The sequence below is a fragment of the Rhinolophus sinicus genome, linkage group LG10 (genome assembly GCF_036562045.2).
Source record: "Rhinolophus sinicus isolate RSC01 linkage group LG10, ASM3656204v1, whole genome shotgun sequence".
Lineage (NCBI taxonomy): Eukaryota > Metazoa > Chordata > Mammalia > Chiroptera > Rhinolophidae > Rhinolophus > Rhinolophus sinicus.
Window position 1 is genome coordinate 63,486,326 of NC_133759.1, and position 23,120 is coordinate 63,509,445.

Below are 23,120 nucleotides of genomic sequence, written 5' to 3' on the forward strand. Positions count from 1 at the left end.
GAAAACTACAGACCAATATCTCTAATGAATACCGATGCAAAAATCCTAAATAAAATTCTAGCAAATCGAATACAACAATGCATTAAAAAGATTATTCATCACGACCAAGTGGGGTTCATCCCCGGGGCACAAGGATGGTTCAACATCCGTAAATCCATCAATGTGATACATCACATAAACAAAATAAAGGACAAAAATCATATGATTATATCAATTGATGCAGAAAAAGCATTTGACAAGATACAACATCCATTTATGATTAAAACACTTAATAAAATGGGTATAGAAGGAAAATACCTTAACATAATAAAGGCCATATATGACAAGCCCTCTGCTAATCTCATAATTAATGGAGAAAAGCTGAAGCCCTTTGCTCTACGTTCAGGAACACGACAGGGATGTCCCCTATCACCTCTGCTTTTCAACATAGTGTTGGAAGTCCTTGCCAGAGCAATCAGGCAAGAGAAAGAAATAAAAGGCATCCAAATTGGGAATGAAGAAGTTAAATTATCACTCTTTGCAGATGACATGATGCTATATATAGAAAACCCTAAAGACTCCACCAAAAAGCTATTAGAAACAATCAACGAATACAGTAAAGTTGTTGGCTACAAAATCAACGCACAAAAGTCCATTGCCTTCCTATATACTAACAATGAAATATCAGAAAATGAATTACAAAAAACAATTCCTTTTGTAATTGCAGGAAAAAGAATAAAATACCTAGGAATAAACTTAACCAAGGATGTGAAAGACCTATATGCTGAAAACTATAAGACATTTTTGAAAGAAATTGAAGAAGACACAAAGAAATGGAAAGACATTCCGTGCTCATGGATTGGAAGAATCAACATAGTTAAAATGGCCATATTACCCAAAGCAATATACAGATTCAATGCAATCCCCATCAAAATCCCAATGGCATATTTTAAAGAAATAGAACAAGAAATCATCAGATTTGTTTGGAACCACAAAAGACCCCGAATAGCCAAAGCAATCTTAAGAAAACAGAACTATAATGGAGGTATCACACTTCCTGACTTTGGCTTGTACTACAGGGCTACAATAATCAAAACAGCATGGTATTGGCAGAAAAACAGACACATAGACCAATGGAATAGAATTGAGAACCCAGAAATAAAACCACATAAATATGGACAGATAATTTTTGACAAAGAAGCTAAAAACATACAATGGAGCAAAGACAGCCTCTTCAATAAATGGTGCTGGGAGAATTGGATAGCCACGTGCAAAAGAATGAAACTGGACTGCTATTTGTCACCTTGTACCAAAGTTAATTCAAAATGGATCAAAGACTTAAGCATAAGACCTGACACAATAAACTGCATAGAAGAAAACATAGGTACTAAACTTATGGACCTTGGGTTCAAAGAGCATTTTATGAACTTGACTCCAAAGGCAATGGAAGTAAAAGCTAAAATAAACGAATGGGACTATATGAAACTTAAAAGCTTCTGCACAGCAAAAGAAACCATTGACAAAATAAAGAGGCCACCAACTGAATGGGAGAAGATTTTTGCTAACAGTGCCTCCGATAAGGGCTAGTATCCAGAATATACAAGGAACTCATGCAACTCAACAACAAAAAACAAACAACCCAATTGAAAAATGGGCAGAGGACTTGAAGAGACATTTCTCCAAAGAGGACATACAAATGGCAAATAAACATATGAAAAATGCTCAACATCACTAATCATCAGAGAAATGCAAATCAAAACCACAATGAGATATCACCTCACCCCAGTCAGAATGGCTATCATCAACAAGACAAATAGTAACAAATGTTGGAGAGGTTGTGGAGAAAAAGGAACCCTCATACACTGTTGGTGGGAATGCAGACTGGTGCAGCCGTTATGGAAGGCAGTGTGGAGGTTCCTCAAAGAATTACGAATAGAATTGCCGTATGACCCAGCAATCCCTCTCCTGGGTATCTACCCAAAAAATCTGAAAACATTTAGAGATAAAGACACGTGTGCTCCAATGTTCATTGCAGCTTTGTTTACGGTGGCCAAGACATGGAAACAACCAAAATGTCCTTCGATAGATGAATGGATAAAGAAGTTGTGGTACATATACACAATGGAATACTATTCGGCAGTGAGAAAAGATGATATAGGAACATTTGTGACAACATGGATGGATCTTGAGAGTATGATGCTAAGCGAAATAAGTCAGACAGAAAAAGCAGAGAACCATGTGATTTCACTGATATGTGGTATATAAACCAAAAACAACAAAAGAACAAGACAAACAAATGAGAAACAGAAACTCATAGACACGGACAATAGTTTAGTGGTTGCCAGAGGGTAAGGGGGGGGGGGAGGTGAGGGTAAGGGGGATCGAATATATGGTGATGGAAGAACTGACTCTGGGTGATGAACATACAATGGGATTTATAGATGATGTAATACAGAATTGTACACCTGAAATCTATGTAATTTTACTAACAATTGTCACCCCAATAAATTTAATTAAAAAAAAAAAAAAAGAAAAAAAAAAAAAGAAAAGCTCTTTGGGTGATTCCAGTGTGGGTGGCCCCTAATCTACTTTAACACCCTGTGCACTGCACATGGCAAGTCCTGGCTTGGAATGGAAGCCCTCCTGGATAGACACTCAAGAAGATGTGAAAGTTGTTCTCCCATCAAATTCCCAAATGGCCACATCTCTTATCCTTACAACCTAAATTTTGTAATACAGATTATGTTACTTACACATACTAATGATTTCCCATTCCTAACTAAAATTTAAAACCTCTATGATCTGGCCTCCGATCCTGTCTGGCCTCAGCTCTTAGCACTCAGCCTGGCTCACTGGCCGTGAACATGGCAAGCATTCTGTGACTCAGATTTTGTTCTTGCTATTTACCCTGCTAGAAACTCTCTCCCTCTAGCTATAAACATGGCTCTTACACCCATTTCCTGCTGGTCCCTGCTGGGGTGTTACCTACTCAGAGAAGCCTTCCTTGGGGGCCGTTGTATGACCTCCTCCTTCCACTCCTTAGCACTTTCATCACCAGACATACTATATACTTATTAGTTTGCTTATTGCCTGCCATTCTCTGCTAAAATACAAATCTCGTGACTATTTTGTTTATTCCTTCCACACTGCCTAGAACAGTACCTGGAAAAGACTGGTGTTCAGTAAATATTTGTAGAATAAGTGAAACTGACAAAATGGTCTCACCAATATGAAATAAAAAAGGTGAACGAAAGATGAGTCTTATATAACCATTAGTTGTCCAAGGTAGGCCTGTTGCCAAGACTAACTCTGGTAATTAGACAAAATTACCAGATGACTGAACAAGCAGATGAATATAGCACCATCATTAAGGATTTTGAGACTAGTGGTTTGGGAACCTCAGTAGGATTCTCTCCACCATGGCTTTGGGTGACTAATAATCAAACAGTAAAATCCACTTATCTTGGCACTGACAGCAGCACTACAAGGCTGGGAGTACAGGCTGTGCTATGGCAGGAGATGCCCGTGAAGTCACTTTTATTAGAAAGGAGGACACAGGAGTAGATTTGTGGAAGCTTGTAAAACCATGTGGTACTGATTGATTGCTTTTTGGTTAGTCTGTATTTTCAGTGCACTGTGCCTGGTGAGTAATAAATGCTCAATAATGGCGGAGTGAATAGGGTCTGGATTTGGCAGACACTGACCCAGGGTGTTTATTGTTGAGGATGATGGATATCATTATTCTTCCTGGGCACTACAGACATGTATAAAGAACAAAGACCCCGAAGACAGGCAGAGCCAAGTTCAAATTCCACATGTCACTTACTAGCTTAGAGAGTTTCAGCCTCTCCTAATCCCAGGTATGTCATCAATACAATGGGCATAATTGTGTCACCACCTCTGTGGTGGTTACACAGATCAAAGGGATTGATGTTTGGGTCAGGCTCTTTGCAGCTATTATGACAACAAGAGTGGGGGTTTGGATGTCTGAATTATGAGGGGATTTCAAGTTAGAATCTTTTTTTTCTTTAATTTACACTTTTTAAATTTATGTATTTATTCTTTTTTTTTAATTTTATTAGTTTCAGGTGCACAAAACAAAGCAATACTTAGACGTTTATCATTCATATCCCGCACATTGTGTGATCCCCTCTCCCCCCATCCACTATCCCTCTGACATCACACAGAGCCATTACATTTCTACTGTCTCTATTCCTAATGCTGTACTCTGCTTCCTGTAACCATATATATATACACACACACATATATATACACACACACACACACACACACACACACACACACACACACATATATATAAAATTACAGTTGGCATTCATTATTGTTCAGCTTCAGGTGTACAGTGCAGAGATCAGGCATCTACATCACCCCTGAAGTGGTCTCCCAAATGGGGCACGTGTCCATCAGATACCCTACAAAATCTTTACATTATTGATTACATTTCCCAAATTAATTTTCAAAACCCAGTGGCCATCTTGTGGTTACTGACTATTTTCTAAACCCCTCACCTTCCCCCTTATCTCCATCACCCCCCCCCCGCCCATCTAGCAACCCTCAGTTTTTCCTCTATGTCTCCAAAACTGTTTCTGATTAGTTCATTCACTTATTCTTTTCTTTAGATTCTGCATATAAGTGAGATCATATGGTATTTGTCTTTCTCTGTCTGACTTATGTCACTTAATATAATGTTCTCTAGGTCCATCCATGTTGTTGCAAATGGTAAGATTTCTTTCTTCTTTATGGCTGCGTAATACTCTATTGTATAAATGTACCACAGTTTCTTAATCCAGTCATCTACTGATGGGCATTTCGGTTGTTTCCATGTCTTGGCTATTGTGTATAGTGCTGCAATAAACATAGGAGTGCATAAAGAGTTTTGAATTAGAGTTTTGGATTTCTCCGGATAGATACCTAGGAGTGGGATTGCTGGATCATAAGGTAGTTCCATTTTCAGATTTTTGAGATACCTCCATACTGTTTTTCATAGTGGCTGCACCAATCTGCATTCCCACCAACAATGCACAAGCGTTCCCTTTTCTCCACATCCTCGCCAGCACTTGTTGTTTGTTGATTTATTGATGACAGCCATTTTGACTGGGGTGAGGTGGTATCTCATTGTGGTTTTTATTTGCATTTCTCTGATGGTTAGTGAGGTTGAGCATTTCTTCATATGTCTGTTTGCCATCTGTATGTCCTTTTTAGAAAAATGTCTTTTCATCTCCTCTGCCCATTTTTTAATTGGGTTGTTTGTATTTTTGGAGTTGAGTTGAGTGAGTTTTTTATAAATATGTGATATTAACCCCTTATCCGATATATCATTGGCAAATATCTTTTCCCATTCAGTAGGATTCCTTTTTGTTTTATTGATGATTTCCTTTGCTGTGAAAAAACTTTTTAGTTTGATGTAATCCCACATGTTTATTTTTTCTCTTACTTCCCTCGCGCAAGGGGATATATCAGTAAAAATCTTATTCCGGGTAATGTCTGTGAAGTTTCTTCCTATGTTTTCTTCTAGGAATTTTATGGTTTCAGATCTTACATTTAAGTCTTTAAGCCATTTTGAATTTATTTTTGTATATGGTGTAAGGAGGTGGTCCAGCTTCATTCTTTTGCATGTGTCTGTCCAGGTTTCCCAGCACCATTTATTGAAAAGACTGTCTTTACCCCACTGTACATTCTTGCTTCCACTATCGTAGATTAAATGGCCATATAGGCATGAATTTATTTCTGTACTCTCTATTCTGTTCCATTGATCTGTCTGTTTTTATGCCAGTACCATGCTGTTTTGATTACTGTAGCCTTGTAGTATAATTTGATGTCAGGTATTGTTATACCTCCCACTTTGTTCTTATTTCTCAAGATTGCTGAGGCTATCCGGGGTCTTTTATGGTCACATATAAATTTTAGGATTATATGTTCTATTTCTGTGAAAAACGTCGTTGGTAGTTTGATAGGAATTGCGTTGAATATGTATATTGCCTTAGGCAGTATGGACATTTTAACTATATTAATTCTTCCTACCCATGAACATGGTATGTGTTTCCATCTATTTGTATCTTCTTTCATTTCTTTCTTCAGTGTCTTATAATTTTCTGAGTACAGATCTTTTACTTCTTTGGTTAAATTTATTCCCAGGTATCTTATAGTCTTTGGAACAATTGTAAATGGGATTGCTTTTTTAATTTCTCCTTCTGATGTTTTATTATTGGTATATACAAATGCAACTGATTTCTGAATATTAATTTTGTATCCTGCTACTTTATTAAATTCATTCATCTATCAGCTCTAATAGTTTCTTGGTGGAGTCTTTAGGTTTATGATATATAGTATCATATCATCTGCATATAATGACAATTTTACTTCCTCCTTACCGATTTGGATGCCTTTTATTTCTTTTTCTTGTCTGATTGCTGTGGCTAGAACTTCCAGCACTATGTTGAATAGAAGTGGAGAAAGTGGGTAACCTTACCTTGTTCCTGATCTTAAGGGGAATGGTTTTAGCTTTTCCCCATTGAGTATGATGTTAGCTGTGGGTTTATCATAGATGGCCTTTATTATGTTGAGGTATGATCCCTTTATTCCCACTTTCTTAAGGGTTTTTATCATAAATGACTGCTGGATTTTATCAAATGCTTTTTCTGCATCTATTGATATGATCATGTGATTTTTATTTTTCGTTTTATTAATGTGGTGTATCACATTAATTGATTTGCGGATGTTGAACCACCCCTGCATACCAGGGATGAATCCCACTTGATCATGGTGTATGATCTTTTTAATGTATTGCTGAATTCTGTTCCCTAATATTTTGTTAAGGATTTTTGCATCTATGTTCATTAGCGATATCGGCCTGTAGTTTTCTTTTTCGTGGTGTCTTTGTCTGATTTTGGGATCAGGGTGATAGTGGCTTCGTGAAAAGTGTCTGGGAGTCTTCCCTCCTTCTGGATTTTTTGGAAGAGCTTGAGGAGAATAGGTGATAATTCTTTTTTGAACGCTTTGTAAAATTCACCTGTAAAGCCATGTGGTCCAGGGCTTTTGTTTGTTGGGAGATTGTTGATTACTGATTCAATTTCCCTGGTGATAATCAGTCTATTCAGGTTTCCTGTTTCTTCTTGAGTTATCCTTGGAAGGTTGTACGCCTCTAGAAAATTGTCCATTTCTTCCAGATTGTCAAGTTTGTTGGCATACAGTTGCTCATAGTAATTTCTTAAAATTTTTTGTATTTCTGCGGTGTCTGTTGTCAATTCTCCTCTTTCATTTCTGATTTTATTAATGTGGGTCTTTTTTTTAAATGAGTCTGGCTAAAGGTTTGTCAATTTTGTTTATCTTCTCTAAGAACAAACTCTTGGATTCATTGATCTTTTGTATGGTTTTTCTGGTTTCTATTTCATTTATTTCCGCTCTGATCTTTATTATCGCCTTCCTTGTACTCCCTTTGGGCTTATTTTGTTGTTCTTTTCCAGATCACTTAAGTGTGAAGATAAACTGTTGATTAGTGATGTTTCTTGTTTCTTTAGGTAGGCCTGCAATGCTATGAACTTCCCTCTTAGGACTGCTTTCGTGGCATCCCATAGATTTTGGGTCGTCGTATTTTCATTTTCGTTTGTCTCGAGATATCTTTTGATTTCTTCCTTGATCTCCTGCTTGACCCATTCATTATTTAGTAACATGTTATTCAGCCTCCATGAATTTGTGTGCCTTCCAGTTTTTTTCCTGTAGTTAATTTCTAATTTCATAGCACTGTGGTCAGAGAAGACAATTGGTATGATTTCAATTTTCTTAAATTTATCAATACTTGTTTTGTGGCCTAACATATGGTTTATCTTGGAGAATGTTCCATGTGCGCTTGAGAAGAACGTGTATTCTGCCGCATTGGGGTGAAATGCTCTGAAAATATCGATTAAATCTAAGTGGTCCAATGTGTCATTTAAGGCTGGTGTTTCCATATTGATTTTCTGTCTAGAAGACCTGTCCCTTGTAGTCAGAGGTGTGTTGAAGTCCCCTACTATGATAGTGTTACTGTTGATCTCTGTCTTTATGTCAGTCAATATCTGTTTTATATATTTAGGTGCTCCTATGTTGGGTGCATAGATGTTTACTAGGGTCATGTCCTCTTGTTGGATTGATCCCTTTATTATTATATAGTGCCCATCTTTGTCTTTTAATATTTTCTTCATTTTAACGTCTATTTTGTCAGAAATAAGTACTGCAACTCCAGCTTTATTCTCATTTCCATTTGCGTGAAATATCTTACTCCAACCCTTCACTTTCAGCCTGTGTGTGTCTTTTGATCTGAGGTGAGTCTCTTGCATACAGCATATACAAGGGTCTTGCTTTCTTATCCACTCAGCCACCCTATGTCTCTTGATTGGAGCATGTAATCCATTTACATTTAAAGTGATTATTGATAGGTACATAGTTATTGCCATTTTTAAATTTGTAGTTATATTGTTTTCATCTTTCTTCTATTTACAGAAGTCCTTTTAGTATTTCTTGCAATGCTGGCTTGGTGGTAATAAATTCTTTTAGCTTATTCTTTTCTGGGAAGCTCTTTATCTCTCCATCAACTTTAAATGATAGCCTTACTGGATAAAAGCAATCTAGGTTGTAGGCCTTTGTTTTCCATCACTTTGAGTATCTCCTGCCACTCCCTCCTGGCCTTCAATGTTTCTGCAGAAAAGTCATTTGATAGTCTTATGGGAGTTCCCTTGTATGTAACCCTCTGTCTTTCTGCTTTTAGGATTCTCTCTTTGTCTTTAACCTTTGCCATTTTAACTATAATGTGTCTTGGTGTGGACCTGTTTGGGTTTATCCTGGTTGGAACTCTCTGCACTTCCTGGGCTTGTATGTTGGTTTCCTTCATCAGGTTAGGGAAGTTTTCGGACATTATTACTTCAAATATGTTCTCAATCCCTTGCTTCCTCTCTTCACCTTCTTGTATTCCTATGATGTGCATGTTGTTGCACTTGATGTTATCCCAGAGGTCTCTTAAACCATCTTCATTGTTTTTTATTCTTTTTTCTTTCTGTTGTTCCGTTTGGGTGATCTCTGCTAACTTGTCTTCTAAATCGCTGATTCGGTCCTCTGCTTCATCTAGCCTGCTGTTAATTCCTTCAAGTGAGTTCTTTATTTCGGTAATTGTATTCTTTAGTTCTAACTGGTTGTTCATTATGATTTCTACATCCTTCTTGATGTCGTCTCTAAGCTCCTTAAACATTCTTATCATCAGTGTTCTGAACTCTGTCTCTGATAGGTTGGTTACTTCTGTTTCATTTGGTTCCATTTCTGGAGGTTTCTTCTGTTCTTTTATTTGGGACATGTTTCTTTGTTTCCCCATTTTGCTTCGATGTATTAGTTCTAGAGCTCTTAGTTCTTGCTGTGTTATCTTATTTAGTATGTGTCCTTTATATTTGACTTGCACTACTTCATTCTTCTCCTCTGCGTAGTGCTCCAAAGGTGACTCTTGTGTTGTGTATATTGTCCTGTTAAAGAAGATCTTCTATTGCTTTTCGCTTGTGAGTAGGTGGGGTTAACTCCTAGGCTGACTAGTTGTGAGACTTGGCTCTGCCCACTGCAGGTGTTCTGCTGCGTGAGGGTTGACCGCTTAAATGTGGTTTGGCCTCTATGGGCTCTTGTGCCTGTAAAGAATTCCCTCTGGGTGTGTCACTTGTAGGTCAAGCCCAGTAGTACTCTGGTTTGGTCTGGAGTTGGCCACTGGGTATGTTGAATCTTGTGCCTCTTAAGCTGGGCCCTGGTAGGGCAATTTCAGAACAAAGCAAATCACCAAGCACAACAACAACAACAACAAAGAAAAAATCAAATACATTCACATGTGAAAACAACCAACAACCCCCACTCAACACAGGCAAAGATATCAAAGATATAAAGACAAAACAAAACAAAACAAAACAGAAAGCAGCGCCAGTCTTGGCTTAAGCCCACCAAGTAATCTCCAGGTTGTCCTCTGCTGTAGCAACGAGTCCCCTGCATATCGTGCAGGCAGAGCTGGTCACCTGGTGCCTAGAGTGACGTTGGGACTGCAGATTTAGATGCGTGGGGCTGAGGTGTCTGGACGGTAGTTTTTACAAAGCCAGTGCAGTTTCTGCCCTTGGGTGCACATATGCACACTGAAATAACACCACCAGCCCTGTGTCCAGTTCTCCTGAGTCTTAGGGCACTTCTTCCGTGTGTGTGTGTGTGTGTGTGTGTGTGTGTGTGTGTGTGTAGCGGGCGGGAGATTTCTGAGCTGCTGAAACCTGGGAGCTGCCTCTGCGGCTTGCTGCTGATCTCTGGGAGTTCCTCAGCAGATGTAATTGCCCTGCCCTAGGCAGGCCAGAAAGGATGGGGGCTGGGGATGGAGGGGTCTTCTCTTTCCCAGCCCACCTGTGTCACACTCTTCCCATAGGCCAGAAAAGATGGTGGCTAGGGGCGGAGGAATCCCCTCTCTCCTAGACCAGCAAAAACCACACTCCTCCCAGCCTCCTCCCTGGGCCAGAGCCACCAGCCAGTCTTCCCAGAGCCCCAGCACCAAGGCTCCTCTGTAATCTGACACCACTCCTCAGTTCAGGGGCCAGTTCAAGTCTCTCAACTGGTGGGGGTAAGATTGGAAGAGAGGGGGGAGGGACCCAGGTATGGAGTTTGTGTCCTTTGTCCAGCCTAGGGCTTAACTGGAGGTATCAGCTGAGGCCATTGCCTCAAATGCTAGACATGCTGTCCCCTCGGCTGGAAAGATCAGCTGTGGGACGCAGGGAAAGAGCCCACCTCCTGGCTTCTGTGTTCTTTGTTCCATCCTGGGATCGCCTGCGTCTCTGTAGCTGCGGATGTGGGCCGGATTTCCACAGCCGCAGATACGGACCGTGTCTCCACAGCCACAGGTGCGGACCGTGTCCCCACAGCCGCAGATGCTGGCCCCGTCTCCACTCCGCTCCCTTCCCTCTTCCCATGCTCGCCCAATTTTCCCACCAGCAAGTAATCCTTGCACGAGTCTCTTAGCTGTTCTGCGTGATGAGCAGAGAGTCCCTTGATGGGTTATAAATGTTCCGTTTCTGATAAGATCCAGAGGAGTACTCAAAAAGTGAGCCCCCCTGCCGCCATTCCTATGACATCACCCCTGAAGTTAGAATCTTGATTTCATACAGAGAAAGAGAGAATAAAGAGTATGCGATGCTTATTTCTTTAAAAAAGGGGAAAAAAGAAGGCTCTGAGACAAATATGGGCAAATGTTAACATCTGTTAAATCTGAGTGGTGAGTAAATAATATGTTTTTAAAAGAATGCGTAAAATGTCAAAAATCAAGTAGTTAATATACGTGCTATTAATAATCTTATAAGATTATTAACTCTGCTTCTGATCCCTGATCCCTAGTCTACCCTCATACAAAAGGTTTTACATGTTTTTGGATGGCAGAGATACTGGCTAATGGCATTTTAAAATCCTGAATAAAACTTGGTTTTAAAGCCCAATTAGACTGGTTTTCATGAGTACAACTCTCAGAACTGTTACTACATTCTAGTTAAAGTTCCATGAAAGCAAGGGTCATGTTATGCGTCATTTATAGTTTTTATCTCATTAGACAGACTTAATGAACATTAACTAGCAGGATAAGTGACAAGGACTGGATATTTGTACTTGTTAATCATTATGATTTATTTCTGTAATCCTGCCCTCCAATTATTTACAGTGAAGTGAACTCGATTCCAAATTGGAAACTATGAAAACTTGTCTTTGATTCTTCATATACATCCTGCCAAACTCTATTCATCTTTCTGAAAAAAAAAAAAAAAAAAAAAAAGAGTTCTTTGAAGCATGGCAAACATCAAGAGTAAACAGAATGGCATAGGTGATCCATGTTTTTGAAGTTTTGTTGACAGTGTTATGTGGGTAAAACTTAAATCTCTGTGGTTCTAAATTACTTGTTTCTTACTAAGGAAAAGAGTATTCTGGGAGTAATTTTACTTATCTCTGTAGGAAACACACCTAGTGCAATAAAAGTATTTTTTCACATATTTTAATAGTTAACATCCAGGAGTCTGGACCATGTGGGGTTTGCACCCAGCTTCCCCACCTACCACATATTTATTTTGGACAAGTTACTTACATTATCTAGAGCTCACTTTTCTCATCTGTAAAGTGTCAATAATAATAGCAGTCATCTCATATGAATTTTGAGAGAATTCAGTGAATTAAAACATGTAAGTGCTTAGGACAGTGATGAGCAAATTGTAAACAATCAATATATGTACATTGATATTGTTATTATTATAACTAATAAATCGAATGACTAATTTCTCCCAGGAGCACTCCTATCTCCCTTCCCTGGACTGATCCAGAATCTTGAGAACAGCTTTTCTCCTGTCACGTCACAGTGTATTATACTTTTTCTGTTTCTTTGACCTCATCTCTTACTACACTCTGAGATTCTCCTAAGAAGGGACAAGACCCTTAGCACAGTGTTGGGAACATTAAGGACCAAGTATAGCAAATATTAGGCAAATGTGCTATCATTGTCCCCTCTGGTACTCACAGCAGCATTGCTACTCTTCTCCCATTCAGAATCCTCTTTAACACAATACTCCTAGAAGTCACTGAGAACAGATTAGAACCAAATAGTTCAAGATGCAGTGTGTGCTTCCAGTTATAAAATAAATAAGTCATGGGGATGAAATGTACAGCACAAGGAATACAGTCAATAATATCATAATAACTGTATGGTGACAGATGTTAACTAGACTGACCATGGGGATTATTTCAAAATATATATGAATATCACTATGATGCATATCTGGAACTAATAGGATATTGTATGTCAATTTTATGTCGATAAAAGTAAAGTTGTACACTTTACATGGGTTAATTGTATAATATGTGAATTACTGAAGCTATTATATCTCATCGTATATCTCACTAAAGCCATTATATTTAAAAACACGTAATGTATTTGTTACCCATGCAGTAGATGATCATCAAATATTGAATAATATACGCAATTTCCCCTGTCTTCATTACTTATTGTTTAATAAATTTTACAGACAATTTTTAGAGCAGTTTTGGGTTTACTACAATATTGAGAAGGAGTTACAGAGATTTCACATATACCCCTGCCCCTACACATGCATAGCCTCTTCCACTATAAACATCACTCTCCAGAATTATTTCATATGTATATATGTGTGTGTGTGTTTCTTTTTATCAAGAATGACTCTTAACCTTCTTCCAAGATGCATAGTTTGAAGATCTTGCCTTTGGCTTCCTGGCAGAATACAGAAATATAATACTTTCTGTTGTCCCATCTTTTACCTCTTAAATTTTATCTGATGTTTTATTTTTATTGGCTAACTTTTATCTATTACATATAAGACATGATATTTTAAAGATTAATAAACATTTATTTAATGTTTACCTCTTCCCTCAAGAAGGTAAACATTAATGTAATAAAAAGCTATTACTTTATAATTAATTTTGCATATTTTAACCTCCACTTTTATGCTGATAGCTCTCTGTGATCCCCTTGTAACATGAAGGAAGTGACTCCTTCACAGCTGTCTCTGAATTCAAGCTTTTTTCTAAGAAATGAAGATAATAATACCTATATCATAGAGTTGTTGTAAGAATTAAGTGAGATAGTACACCCTATGATTTTCTTTCAGAATATTGATAACAATTGTATTTAACCAATTATTTCTAATAAGTATATCTACCTCACTAGACTAGAGCTTCTAAGTGTTGTTACTCTGCTAATGGTGTTCTTCTTGATAGTTACAGCTTCAAACATTGTGCCAGTTACATAGTAAACTCAATTACTATAACTTACTGCCCTATGCCAGACATCAAACCAAGCCAGAGCACCATACAGCTGCCTCTACAGATGGCACACCCAAAGGGCGGACTTGGCAGGCACCAGAGCCAAGCTAAAGTGAATCCTGCTCCATAGGGTCAGCCGCTGCACAATAGCTCCTCAACTGGAGTCACAGCCAGTCCTTACAACCAATCAGCCCAAGGGTCAGTCATCTTATTGACATGCAAACAGCAACCAAAGCTCAACTACAACAGGAGGACACACACAACCCACACAGAGGATGCACCTGGCTCAAGTGACAAAGGAAAATGCACCCTTGGGCCCCACAGGGCACCTACAACATAAGGGTGCTCTACTAAGACTGGGAGACATAGCAGATCTATGCAATACAGCAATACATAGAAACAAACACAGGGAAGCAGTCAAAATGAGGAGACAAAGAAACACGCCTCAAATGAAAGTACAGAACAAAGCTCTAGAAAAAGAGCCAAACAAAGTGGAAAGAAGCAATCTACCAGATGCAGAATTCAAAACACTGGTTATAAAGATGCTCAATGAACTTAGGGGAAGAATAGATTAACTCAGTGAGAACTTTGACAAAGAGATAGGAAACATAAAAACAGATAGAAAACATAAAAAAGAACCAGTCAGAAATATAGAATACAATATCTGAAATAAAGAAGATATTATAGGGTATCAACAGTAGATTAGATGAAGCAGAGGATTGAATCAGCAATTTAGATGTTAAGGTAGCAGAAAACAACTAATCAGAACACCAAAAAAAAAAAAATTAGGACAGTTTAAGGGGCTTTAGGACAACATCAAGTGTACCAACATTCACATCATAGGGGTACCAGAAGGAGAAGAGAGAGCAAGGAATTGAAAACCTATTTGAAGAAATAATGATTGAAAAGTTCCCTAACCTGCTGAAGGAATAAGGCATACGAGTCCAGGAAGCACAGAGAATCCCAAACAAGATGAGCTTAAACAAGCCCACACCAAGACACATCATAATTAAAATGCCAAAGATGAAAGACTAAGAGAATCTTACAAGCAAAAAGAGGAAAGCAGTTAGTTGTTTACAAGGGAGTTCCCATAATACTGCTAATTTCTCAACAGAAATTTTGCAGGCCAGAAAGGATTGACACAAAATATTCAAAGTGATGAAAAGTAAGGGCCTACTACCAAGATTACTCTACCCAGCAAAGCTATCATTTAGAATCAAAGGACAGATAAAGAGTATCCCAGGCAAGAAAAAGCTAAAGGGGTTCATCAATACCAGACCAGTATTACAAGAAATGTTGAAGGGACTTCTTTAAGAAGGAGAAGAAAAAAAGATAAAAATATGAATAATAAAATGGCAATAACTATATATCGATCAACAATTACTTTAAATGCAAGTGAACTAAATGCTCCAATCAAAAGATAAGGTGGTTGAATAGATAAGAAAACAAGGCCCTTATATATGCTGCTTACAAGAGAGTCACTTCAGAACCAAAGGCACACACAGACTGACAATAAAGGGATGGAAAAAGATATTTCATAAAAATGGAAACCAAAAAAACAAAACCAAAAACAAAAACAAACCATCTGGGGTAGTAATACTTATACCAGACACAATACACTTTCAAACAAAGGCTATAACAAGAGACAAAGAAAGACCTAGTTATCCCACTTCTGGGAATTTATCTTAAGAAACCTAAAACACTACTTCAAGGGGACATGTGCATCCATATGTTCATCGAAGCATTGTTTACAATGGCCAAGATATGGAGGCAACCTGGGTGTCCATTAATGGATGAGTGGATAAAGAAGAGGTGGTACATATATACAACTGAATATTACTCAGCCATAAAGAAATGAACTCTTGCCATCTGCAACAAGATGTATGGACCTAGAGGGTATTGTGCTGAGTGAAGTAAGTCAGACAGAAAAAGACAAATACAATATGACTTCACTTATATGTGGAATCTAAAGAACAAAACAAAGAAGCATGTCCCAAATGAAAGAACAGAACAGAGCTCCAGAAAAAGAACTAAACAAAACAAACACAGACACAGAGAACATTTTGATGGTTGCCATCTGGGAGGGTGTTTGGGGGAGGGAGGATGGTAAAAAAGGGGAAAAAGTTAAGAAGTACATATTTGTAATTACAAAATAGTCATGGAGATATAAAATATTTTTTCAGTGCTTTAAAAATGTCGGTCGTTCAAAATAATATCTCCCTAACATTTAAAACTCAGTTCATGGAAACATATTTTTCTTTAGAATGAAAAAATATTCTTTAGAATAAAAATTGCATTGATTTTCTCATAATATTCTTGATAAGACACACTTTTTGCTAATGAAATATGTTTACTCCAGCTCATTAATCGACCTTATAATACAATATGATGATGCTTAGATTCAATTTTATTTCAATTTGACAATGTTTATGAGTACTTACTGTTGACAGATATCTCTGTAGGTGTGTGGGGAAATATAGAAAGAAATAAGAAACCACGTATTTCCAGATGGTTTCAGATAAAGAGAGTAAGAGAACTAAGAAGTGACTGTAAGAAAAAAAGGTAAATTAATAATAATAGTAATTATTATTGGGTGTTCAGTACTTTCTACTCTGAGTATTGCTCATTCGGCAAAGTAGCTTTCAGCTGCAAATAACAGAAAATTCCATACTCAAACTGGCTTAAAAAATAAGGTAATTTATTTCTTACATGTCAATTTCAGAGACAGGCTGGCTACAGAATCCATCAAGGTCATAGCTCACAGCATTTACAGGAACACAGATTATTCTACCTTTTCTCCTGTGTTGTTCTAGGTTAGGCGTGTGGCTTTATCATCAGTCTGCTTCCCTTTACGATAATAAAATGGTCTCCCCACTTTCAGGTATCACATAAAGACTTGGCAACATCCAAAAGAGGAAAGAATATTTTGTTGTGAACCCTCTTAGGAGCCATACAAAACAAAACAAAAAACAACCAACCAACCCACCTTCCCCCAAACAAAATAAAACAAAACAAAATCCTTTACCAGAATCCCCAAGTAAACAACTCCTCATGTCTCATTGTCCTGAATTATTTCACAAACTGCTGTCTAAACTGATCACTGGCAAGGGCAGTGGGGCCACCATAATTAGGTTAAGTCAATGAGAATTCTTCCCACTCCTGGGACTGATGATGGAACCAGCTTTCTGGAAATGCATGGATGCACTTAAATATGTGGTTTTCTGATTAAAATTGAGGTTCCTTAAGAAGAAGGGGAGAATGGGTGATGGGTAGGCAATCAACCATGTCTGTTTCAGCAGACTTTATTATTTTTCATTTGTAGCTTTGGAAACTGAAGCTCAATGATGTTAAGTGATTTGACTAAGACCAACATTTAACTGGTAGTAGATCCAGATTTAAATACAGGTCAGTGTGGTTCCAAAGACTTGGCTCTTGACTGCATCATTCCCAATGACATAAATACCACAATATTTAAAGTGCTATATCTTTTTATCCATGATATCTTTTGATTCATGTTGAATATCATAGACAATGATGTTCCATTTTGATATCCCTGATGAACATCAATGGAAAAATCCTCAACAAAATATTAGCAAACTAAATTTAGCAATAAATTAAAAAGATCATACACCATGATCAAGTGGAATTTATTCCTAGGATGCAAGATTGGTTCAATATCTGCAAATCAATTAATGTGATACACCACATAAACAAAATGAAGGATAAGAGTCATATGATCATTTAAATAGATGGAAATATAAAAGCATTTGACAAAATCCAGCATCTATTTATGATAAAAACTCTCAGCATGGTGGGAATAAACATAATTCAATATAATAAAGGCTATAGGAGACAAACCCACAGCTGACATCATACTCAATGGTAAAAGGCTAAAAGTGTTTTCCTTAACATCGGGAACAAGACACGGATGCCCATTTTCACCACTTGCATTCAACATAGTGTTGGGCATCCTCGCCACAGCAACGAGACAGGGAAAAGGAATAAAACACCTCCAAATTGGAAATGAACAAGTAAAATTGTCATTATTTGCAGATGATATGATACTGTACATAGAGAACCCTACAGATTCAAAAAAAATATTAGAACTGACGAATTTAGTAAAGTAGCAGGGTACAAAATTAATATTCAGAAATTGGTTGCATTTTTATACACCAGTAATGAACTATGAGAGAAAACAATCCCATTTACAATTGCCTCAAAGAAAATACCTAAGAATGAATTTAACTAAGGTAAAAAAAAAAAAACCACCTGTATACAGGAAATTATAAGACATTGAAGAAAGAAAATGAAGAAAATACTAATAAATGGAAGCATATACTATGCTCATGGATAGAAAAAATTAGCATTGTTAAAATGTCCATGCAACCCAAAGCAACCTATAAATTCAATGCAATCTCTTTCAAAATACCAATGACATTTTTCACCAAACTAGAACAAATGATCCTAAAAAATTATATGGAACCACAAAAGACCTCAAATTGCCCAAACAATCTTGAAAAAGAAGAACAAATTTGAAGGTATCACACTACCTCATATCAAGCTCTACTACAAGGCTATAATAATCAAAACAGCATGGTACTAGCATAAAAACAGACAAATAGATCAATCAAACAGAATAGAGAGCCCAGAAATAAACCCACACCTATATCATCAATTAGTCTATGACAAAGGAGGCAAGAATATACAATGGGGTAAAGAATCTCTTCAATAAATGGGGCTGGGAAAACTGGACAGAGACATAAAAAACAATGAAAATAGACCACTTTTTTTTTTCCAGCATATACAAGAATAAACTCAAATGGATAAAAGACTTAAATGTATAGCCTGAAACCATAAAACTCCTAGAAGGAAACAGGCGGTAAACTCTCTGACATTGCTCGAATATTTTATTTTGGATATGTCTCCTCACACAAGGGAAACAAATGAAAATATAAACAAATGTGACTACATCAAACTGAAAAGGTTTTGCACGGCAAAGGAAACATGAAGAAAATGAAAAGACAACCTACTGAATGGGAGAAGCTATTTCCCAATGGTATATCTGATAAGAGGTTAATATCCAAAAAATATAAAGAACTCATACAACTTAACACCAAGAAAAACAAACAAGTCAATTAAAAAATAGGCAGAGGATCTGAATAGATATTTCTTCAAAGAGGACATGCAGATTGCCAACAGACATATGAAAAGATGCTTAATATCACTAATCAGGGAAATGCAAATCAAAACCACAATGAGATATCACCTCACCCTGTCAGAATGGCAATCATCAATAAATCAAGAAATAAGTTCTGGCGAGGATGTGGAGACAGGGAAGCCTCATGCAATGTTGGTAAGATTGAACAGTATGGAGGTTCCTCAAAAAATAAAAAAGTAGAACTACCATATGACTCAGCAATCCCACTTCTGAGTGTTTATTGTAAGAAATCTGAAACACTGGTTCTAAAATACATAAGCACCCCTATGTTCACTGCAGCGGTGATTATAATAGCCAAGATATGGAAGCAACCTATGTCCATCGATAGACGACTGGATAAAGAAATTATAGTACATATATACAGTAGAACACATATATATGGTGGACTATTACTTGGCCATAAAAAAGAATGAAATTTGTCATTTGCAACAACATGGATGAATCTAAAGGATATTATGCTAAGCGAAATAAGTCAGACAGAGAAAGACAAATACCATATGATTTCATTTACATCTGGAAGCTAAAAAAGATAATAAAACAGAAACAAACTCACAAATACAGAAAACATATTGATAATTGCTAGATAGGAGGGAGGTTGGGGAAATGGATAAAAAGGTGAAAGGGATTAAGAAGTGCAAATTGCCAGTTATAAAAGTCATAGGGATGTAAAGCACAGCATAAGTAATATAGTTAGTAATATTGCAATAACTATGTGTGGTGTCAAGTGGGTACTAGACTATCGGGTTGGTCATTCCGTAAGGTATATAAATGTCTAATCACTATGTTGTACTAATATAATATTTGGATGTCAACTGTAATTGAAACATAAATTTAAAAATGTAAAAAGGAAACATATAAAATATGTTGCATTTTGTTATCGGCATAAGGCGTTATTTTATGAAACTGAATATGGTTTAATAAAAACATGTGCCCCCTGCTTTATTTTCTCCTTGTTTCACATACTTGTTCATTATATTCCTTCATCTTCATGGAAATGACAAAGCTTAACCTATGTGTCAAAATAGAAAAAATCTGACTTCAAACCTCACAGCCTCTTGGTACACCATTTAAGATTGTGTCTAGTGCGTATCAATGTGTTGAAGACAGAATTCTAAATCTGTCTTACATCTTATAATTCATTCAAAGCAGCAGTATTTCTACTGATGGGGAAAGGGTGAAAGATTTTCTTCACTTTGAAATAAGGCAAAGATAAAATGATTGAGGTGTTTACACCTGTTACTAACCATAGATTTCTTTTTCCCATGAGCATCCAAATACATTGTTGTTTAAAACATGAAATGCTGTGAAACTTAAATGCTGTGCTTAATTTTCCTCCCCAAATCTTCACCTTATTGTCTCTCTGACTAAGATACTGACACAAACTCTAAACATGATACTTTCTCCCTGTTAACTTCTGCTTTCAGAGCTTACCAGAAACACATGATGGACCTCATTTTAGTTAACCAGAGTTCAAGAAATACTCAGCAACAATTTCTAGAACCTATTACTTCTAACACCTTGACATTGGTTAATACACTTTTGCAAATTAGATAATTTTTAAAAAATCATTTAGTTATTGAACTAACACCAGGAGCACACACTAGTGGAATACACAGTACAATCCATGTGTTTCCAACTGAGCAAAGAGTTTGATCATTTACCCAGCATGTTGGATGCTGTCTTTGATGTCTCAATCTCCTTCATCCCATAAGCAAGGTACCAGGAAGTCCTGACAATTCTAATTTTCAACGAATGCTCAAAATGTCTCTTCTCATTCACATTGTCATTCTTATAATTCCTACTTCAGCAACTGGACCCCCTCTACCTGCTTTCAACCAATCCACTTTTTCTCCTCTCCAATTCACACTACTGCCAGACTGTTCTTTTTAAAAAGCAAATCTAATAATGGGCTCTCTGAGCATAATGCCATTTAATATTTTCCCATTGACCTTAGACTAACTTTTTTCCCATGACTAATCAAGATCTGTCATCTGTCTCTCTGGTCTAGTCTATTTCCAGGCTCTGGTCCAGTAACCCCCTTGCTTCTCCCCCTCCCCCCATGTATCATGGCTTTACTCGTGTTTGTTGATTGACTAATAGGGTATATATTATTTCTAATCAAAAGATTCTTCTGAAATGATAGAAAACTATTTCTCTCTGAACCCTATTTACTTTAAAAAAGAGAACAAACTAAATTTATATTTATATTTAAGCACAATTCTCTGCTTGTTGAATTTAATGTTGGACAATTTTCATAATTGTGCAAATTATTTTGCCTGGTTCTGGGTAAGTAGGTATTGTAAAATGAGTCCTTACAAAAAGAAAGAAAAAGAACCAAAGAGCCTACCTGTTTACATAAATATGCTAGGGAAAGTTGAGAGAGAGATTATAAGATAATTGCCTCAGACCACAAAAAGACTGGATGTCTTGGTGAAAATTAACAGTTTAGATATTTGAGCCACTATAAGGCTGTAATTAGATTATATTTCTGTTTAACCCCCAAGTTATTTATTTAATTTCTCTTATTTCTAATGCCAAATTCATATAATCTTTATAATTTCAGTTGGTTAGATAGAAATATGAATGCTTACTCCATTTGTCTGGATGCCTTGTGGAGCAACGGGTATATTTGTGTAATCAGAATTTTCTGAGTTGCATTGAATTTCTTATTGGAGGGTGAAATAATATTTGACTTAGTTTCTTCTCTTATGTAAAATAAAGAATTAAACTCCTTCCAAGCATTTTTTAAAACATGTTGTTTTCCTTTTGTGGGATAAGTGTTAAGAAATCAGGAAATTTGTAAATCATCATTTGATTACCCAAAAAAGTAGATTTATAATTTTAATGAAAATATTATTGTAAACTCACAGGCTTCTGATCACCAAAGTATAATTGAACTTAATTCATGATTGAAAAATACAGTGGATGCAGTCAGCATTCATAATAGCTATCTGAAATACATTGTTTGTTTCTAGCTTGAAGCTTTACAGAATGTCTTTTGTTTGCTAAATCCTACTATTTAAAGATTTAAGGGAACACATTTTTTAAAATTCTAAATATAGCAAGGTGTCATGCGGGAGACCCTGCTCGCTGCGCCATTTGTCATGCGGGGCAGCCTGCGGGGTCTCTGCTCCCACTCCCCATACAAGAACGCAGGCTATGGTGAGGCCAAAAAGGAACACCCACGGAGCCATAGGTAGGGGAGTCATACCACTATATTCTCTCTGGCGGCACTATACTCTCACTGGAGGCTGGATCCACACTGTCCGCAAACCGCCATCCACGCTTCCCAGCCCAGCCGCCATCCTCTTGCTAGCCCCCATTCTTTCTCGCTTCTCTTTTTCTCTTCTAGCATAGCCACAGCAGTTATATTAGTGGCCAATGGCTCACTGGTTACAGCTGACGGCCAACTAGCCACAGCTGATGGCCATGCAATCACAGTTGACGGCCATTTACTACCTGAGCCAGCACCTGTCTATGTGAGGCCGAGAGCCTGGAAACTGCTTTTTGGGGTTCTGTCCCCACACAAGGACAATCAAGGTCACATCTAATGTTGATGGTGGGGTGTTACTTGCAGAATGCGAGAAAGCAGGGCTGTGTTTAATATAATTTTCTTGCTGGAGAGGTGGTGTCATGCGGGAGACCCTGCTCACTGCGCCATGTGTCGTTCGAGGCAGCCTGTGGGGTCTCTGCTCCCGCTCCCCACATAAGAATGCAGGACACGGTGAGGCCAGAAAGGAACACCCATGGAGCCATAGATAGTGGAGTCATACCACTATACTCTCGCTGGCGGCTGGGTTGGAGACACAAGAAGCAGGAGCCACACTGTCTGAAACCTGCTGTCCACTTCTCTGCAATCTGAAACGCGCACTCCGCCGTGCTAACTGCCGTCTGTGCTTGCCAGCCACCATCTTCTTGCTAGCCCCCATTTTTCGGCTAGCGTAGCCACAGCAGTTATATTAGTGGCCAATGGCTCACTGGTTACAGCTGACGGCCAACCAGCCACAGCTGATGGCCATCCAATCACAGTCGATGGCCATTTACTATCTGAGCCAGCATATTTCCATGGGAGGCCGAGAGCCTGGAAACTGCACTCTGGCTC

General features: G+C 37.6%; 1 protein-coding gene across 1 annotated transcript in view; it reads right to left on the reverse strand.

Annotated features, from left to right (window-relative positions):
* Window positions 1–23,120, reverse strand: part of MDFIC2 (MyoD family inhibitor domain containing 2) — a 122,724-nt gene that overhangs the window by 84,065 nt on the left and 15,539 nt on the right. The gene's annotated exons all lie outside the window — the stretch shown is intronic.